The following is a 6,810-nucleotide window of genomic DNA, read 5'->3' on the forward strand; positions in this document are numbered from 1 at the left end:
CCAGTCAACATCTGGGTTTCCACATTCTGGGTTTTTCAAAGCCGGGGGACTCTCAACAACGGCTTCCCAGAAATCAGATCAAATCACAGAATACTTCTCAAAGTGAGTCCCAAAACAAAGCTACACATCAGTGCTTATATAGCCTTCTGCTGGCTCAGAGAATGTAACAACCTTTTTGACCCACTGGCCAATCAAAAAGTATCTTCTGAAAAACAAGCCTCCCTCCCCAGGCTTCTGGTGCACTTTAGCCTAGGGGCAGGGAAGATCTTTAAAATTTACATTCGCATTACAATATATTAAGGGGGAAAATTATCATTTGATGAAACAGAAGGATTCCAAGCTTTCATAAGAAGACCAGAACTGAACCAAAAATTTTACCTCCAATATCAAGACTCAAAGGAAGCAGGTAAAAATGGAAAAGGAAGACATAGGGGATTCAATAAAGCTCAATTATTTATATTCCAACACAGAAGATGATACTTGTAATTTTTAAAAATTGTATCACTAAGAGTACAGCTAGAAGGAATATACATAGACAGAGGGTAAAGGTATAAGGTGAATTTGAGGGAATGACATAGAAAAAATTAAGGGATGAGAAAGAGTGCAATGGGTGCAGAAAGAAGGAAAAGATAGAATGGGGTAAATTTTTCCCATGAAGAAGTATGAAAGGCCTATTACAGTGGAGGGAAAGATGGGAGGGTGGGTGATGAGCACTGTTTGAACCTTACACTCATCAGTAATGCAGAAATCTATTTTACCTGAAAGGAAAGTAGGAGGGGAAGTTATCAAGTTGAGGTGGGTGGGTAAAATAACAGAAAGGAGGGCAGATCAGGGAAGGTGGTAGACAGAAGCAAAACACTAGTGAGGAGAGAAAGGGTGAAACGAGAGAGAGGACAAACTGGAGGAAGAATAAGATGGAGGGAAATACACAGTTAGTAATCATAACTGTCAATGTGAATAGGATGAATTCTCCAAACAGAAGTCAATAGAGAGTGGATCAAAAGACAGAATCCTACAATATATTATTTACAAGAAACTTGAAGGGACAAGAAAGATTCACAGAGTAAGGGTAAGGGATTAGAGCAGAATCTATTATGCTTCAGCTGAAATAAAAAAAAAAAATCAGTGGTAGCAATCCTGATCTCAAAGTAAAAGCAGAAATAGACCTACATAAAAGAGATAAGGAAGGAAACCACAACTTTCTAAAAGGTTCCGTAGACAAAGAAGCAATATCAATACTAAGCATATATGCACCAAATGGTATGGCATCTAAATTCTTAGAAGAGAACTTAAATGAGTTACAGGAAGAAATAGTTATATTATACCAGTGAGGGGACCTCAACTTTCCTCTCTCAGAACTCAATCAATCCAAGAAAAAAGAAACAAAAAAACCCTAAGAGATAAATAGAATATTAGAAAAGTTATTTATAACAGACCTTTGGAGAAAAATGAATGGGAACATAAAGGAATATACATTTTTCCCTCAGTAGCACATGGCACTTACATGAAACTGACTGCATAATAAGGCATAAAAACCTAAAAATCAAATGTAAAAAGGCAGAAATATTAAATGTATTTCTTTCAAATGAAAAGGAAATAAAAATTAGATTCAGCAAAGGGCAGTGGAAATATAGATTAAATTTAATTGGACACTAAATAATGTAATCCTAAAGAATAAGGGGGTCAGGGCAGCTAGGTGGCACAGTGAATAGAGCACCAGTCCTGGAGTCAGGAGGACCTAAGTTCAAGTCCAGCCTTGGACACTTAACACTTATTAGCTGTGTGACCTTGGGCAAGTCACTTAACCCCAATTGCCCTATCTTCTCCCCTCAAAAAAAGCAAAAAAAAATGAATAAGAGGGTCAAAGAACAAATCATAAAAACAATCAATAATTTCCTTAAAGAGAATGACAGCAATGAGACAACATACCAAAATTTATGGGATACAACTAAGGCAGTACTTAGGGTAAATTTTTTTTTTCTCCAAGTTCTTACATCAACAAAATGGAAAAAGGACAGATCATTAAATTTGTGATACTACTCAAAAAAAACTAGAAGAACAAATTTAAAATCCCTAATTGAGCACCCAATTGGAAATCCTGAAGATCAAAGGTGAAACTAATAAGATTGAAAGCAAACAAAACAAAACAAAAACCAACAACTATTGAACTAATAAATAAATCTTGGAACTGATTTTATAGAAAAACTAACAAGTGAATCAATAAGATAAATAAACCATTGGTTAATCTGTTTTAAAATAAAAAGAAGAAAATGAAATATCCAGTATCAAAAATAAAAGAATGAAATCACCACCATGAAGAAGAAATCAAAGTAGTCATTAAGAAATATTTTACCCAATTATATGTCAATAAAGCTGCCAATCTAAGTAAAATCAATGAATATTTACAAAGATTAAAATTACCTGGATTAACAGATAATGAAATAGAATACCTAAATAACTCCCTATTGGGAAAATAAATTGAATAAGTCATTAATGAGCTCCCTAGGAAAAAATCTGCAAGGCCAGATGGGTTTGTGAATGAATTCTACCAAACATTTAAAGAACAAGTAATTCCAATATTATATAAACTATTTGGAAAAATAGGTGGGCTCCTACCAAACTCCTTTCATGACTGCAATATGGTGCTGAACCAGGAAGAGCTAAAACAGAGAGAGGAAATTATACCTACTTCCCCAATAAATATCAATGCAAAATTTTTGAAGAAAATACTAGCAAGGAGATTACAGCAATAATCACCAGGATTATACACTATGACCAGGTATACAGAATGCAGGGTTGTTTCAATATTAGGAAAATTATTATAATAATTGGCCATATCAGTAACAAAGCCAACAGAAACCATATGATTATCTCAATAGATGCTGAAAAAGCTTTTGACAAAAAAGTATCCATTCCTATTAAAAACTAGACAGCATAGTGTAATGCCAAGCAAAGGCAACTTCCCAAGGTTCAAAATACCAGCATAGGTACTCTCCATTTTATTCAGTGAAAAATTAAGAGCAGAGAAGATCAAAATATGACATCATTCAAAATACAGCATTTCCTAAGTGTGATTCAATGATCTCCAAGTACTACCCACCCCTGGACATTACATTCATTTAATCAATCACAAAGTCCCTCTTCTAAATACTACTCCACCCCTAGACTGTACATTCATTTAGTCCATCACAAAGCCCCTGTTCTCAAATGGAGATTAGTTTCCAATCATAAGTAAAGTACATTCATTTGTTCAATCACAGAGCACAAAAAGGTCAAAAGTTCCCCACCCTTAGATCACAATTGAATCCACCCCAGAGTTACAACAAGCTTAAGCACAGCATTTAATACCCAAAGAGACGTCTTTTCTTCATCTTGACAGGAGGCAAGTTCTCAGCAATCTTTGTTTCTGGGGAGACAAAGCTTAGCAAGGCCAGAAGATATATTGCCATGTCTTCATTAATTCATTCTCTGTCTGCAGAACAGGCTCAGGAGCTCTGAACCAACAGCAAGATTCCAAGCCCTCTGTAACAACAGGGACTGTCTTTCACCAATGGACAAATCTGGAAAAACAACATCAAAACAGGCAGATAAAGTACCAGCATAACAGCCATTTCTCCTCAGTCCTTGGCAGCTCTGTGTGGCAGGTCTCAAAAGTCCTAGGCAATTCAAAGTGGCCCTCAGAAATCCTCTCTGTCTCTCTCTGCCTCCAAAGGTGCTGCTTCCCCAAAAGTTCTTCTGCCTCTCTCTTTTCTTGTGTCTCTCTAAATTTACGTCACCAGCTCCTCCCAGTTCAGCCCTCTCTTTTCACAAGTCCATCCCACAAGTGGGATTCACAAGCTCTGGGTTTTAACACAATCAAACCAAAAACCAAGCCAATACAGGGGGATCTTTAAATTCAATTACTATTACACATAGGAATAAAGGGAGCATTACTTAAAATGATAAACAGTATCTATCTAAAGTCATTATATGTGATGGGTATAAGCTGGAAGTCTTCCCAATAAAATCAAGAATGAAGCAAGGATGCCCATTATCACCGCTATTATTCAATATAGTACTGGAAATATTTCCTATAGCAATAAAAAAGGAAAAATAAATAGAAAGAATTACACTAGGCAATGAGGAAACAATACTATCACTCTTTGCAGATGATATGATGACATACTTAGAACATCAACTAAAACATTATTTGAAATAATTAACAACTTTAGCAAATTTGCAGGATATAAAATAAACCCACACAAATCACCAACATTTCTTTATATGACCAATGAAGCCCAATAGAAAGAAATAGAAAGAGAAATTCCATTTAAAATAATGGTAAAGAATATAAAATACTTAGGAGTCTATCTGCCAAGACAGACCTAGTAACTATACAAACACAGTTAAAAAAGACTTTTCACACTAATAAAGTCAGATCTAAACAACTGGAAAAATATCAGTTGCTCATGGGTAAGCGTAACCAATATAACAAAAATAAGTTCTGCCTAAATTAATTAATTATTCAGTGCCATACCAAACTACCAAAATATTAGCTTTTAAAACTAGAAAAAATAACAATAAAAGTCAAATGGAAGAACCAAAGATCAAGAATATCAAGGGAATTAAGAGGTGATCTACCAATACTAGATTTCAAAATATATTATAAAGCAGTAATTATCAAAACTATGTGGTGCTGACTAAGAAATAAAGGGAAGGGGTGGAGCCAAGATGGCAGAGTAGAAATAGGACTTCTGCTCAGCTCTGGCTTCCACCTCCTTCAATACATGTAAAAAATGACTCTAAACAAACTTGAGAGCTATAGAACCCACAAAGTAATTAGAGAAACAAATCTCCCACTTAAAGAAGCCCAGCATGCTGGTGGAAAGGGTCCATTGCAGTGCACTGGGAGCCAAGCACAGTCCTGGGTGAGCCACGGTTTTAGCCCCAGGGTAGCCCCAACAAGTGAAGGGCAGAGCAGACTTAATGAGAGTAAATCACAAGCAGCTGTAGTGGGATCTAGACTTCTCAATCCATAAATGCCAAAGACAAAGAAAAAGGTCAATGTGGAACTTGGTTGGTCCAGGAGAGGATAGAAGAGTGCAGTCTGGCTGCTGCCCCCAGAGCTAGAAGTAGAGGAGGTGTGGTGGCTGCAGCCACTGCCCTGTGGCTGCCTACACTGCTCTTGACCTGCAGATTGTCAGGGCCTAAGTGATCATTCAGGGGTTAATTGCTCTGGCTTTGACTGGCTTGGATCCAGATCACGGCCTTGGGTGGTGGTCCTATGGTGTGTGACCAGTGAGCCAGAGCATGTGAGGGCTGTAAGAGAGGGCACCCATCTAATAGCTCTGGCAGCTGCAAAAACCCCAGCGATTTGGGACATAGCTCTCTCCATTCTTGAAGCAGAGTTCTACTGTGGCAAAGAGCTCAAAAGTCAAGTAATTGGCTGCCAATATGAGCAAGCAACTGCAGCACAATCAGATGATAGAATCCTTTTTTTGGGACAAAAAGAACCAAGGCATGGAGTGGGAGGAAGACAGCAAAGTCAGAACCCCTACATCAAAAGCCTCCAAGAAAAATATGAATTGGTTACAGGCCACTGAGGAGCTCAAGATGGATTTTGAAAATCGAGTAAGAGAAGTGGAGGAAAAATTGGGAAGAGAAACGAGAATGATGAAAGAAAATCATGAAAAGTGAGTAAACAGACTGCTAAAAGAGACCCCCCAAAATACTGAAGAAAATACACCTTAAAAAATAGACTAACTCAAATAGAAAAAAAGGCCCAAAAAGCCAATGAGGAGAAGAATGCCTTAAAAAGTCAAATTGCCGAGATGAAAAAGGAATTTCAAAAAGACACTGAAAAGAATAATTCCTTCAAAATTAGATTAGAGCAAATGGAAACTAATGACTTTATGAGAAACAAAGATGCTATAATACAGATCCAAACAAATGAAAAAATAGAAGGCAATGTGAACTATCTCATTGGAAAAACCATTGACATGGAAAAAAGATCCAGGAGAGATAATTTTAAAATTATTGGACTACCTGAAAGCCATGATCAAAAAAAGAGCTTAGACACCATCTTTCAAGAAATTGCCCTGATATTCTAGAACCAGAGGGCAAAATAGAAATTGAAAGAATTCACTGATAGCCTCTTGAAAAAGATCCCTAAAAGGAAACCCCTAGGAATATTTCAGCCAAATTCCAGAGTTCCCAGGTCAAGGAGAAAATACTGCAAGTGGTCAGGAAGAAAAAAATTGAGTACTGCAGAAAAACAATAAGGATAACACAAGACATAGCAGCTTCTAAATTAAGGGACTGATGGGCTTGGAATATGATATTCTGGAGGTCAAAGGAGCTAGGACTAAAACCAAGAATCAGCTATCCAGAAAAACTTGAGTATAATGCTACATGGGGAAATATGGTAATTCAATGAAATAGAGGACTTTCAAGCATTCTTAATGAAAAAAAAAACAGAGCTGAACAGAACATTTGACTTTCAAATATAAGAAGCAAGAGAAGCATGAGATGGTAAACAGGTAAAAGAAATCATAAGGAACTTATTAAAGTTGAACTATTTACATTCCTACATGGAAAAACAATAATTGTAACTCATAAGACTTTTCTCAGTATGAAGATAGTTGAAGGGAATATATATATATATATATATATATATATGTATAGATAGATAGAGAGAGAGAGAAAGAGAGATAGATAGATAGATAGATAGATAGATAGATAGATAGATAGATAGATAGATAGATAGATAGATAGATAGATAGATTAGATAGATAGATAGATAGATAGATAGATAGATAGATAGATAGATAG

This window comes from Petaurus breviceps, unplaced genomic scaffold (genome assembly GCF_028583685.1).
Source record: "Petaurus breviceps papuanus isolate PSGF00001 unplaced genomic scaffold, PetGlider_PUasm1.0 91133, whole genome shotgun sequence".
Taxonomy (NCBI): domain Eukaryota; kingdom Metazoa; phylum Chordata; class Mammalia; order Diprotodontia; family Petauridae; genus Petaurus; species Petaurus breviceps.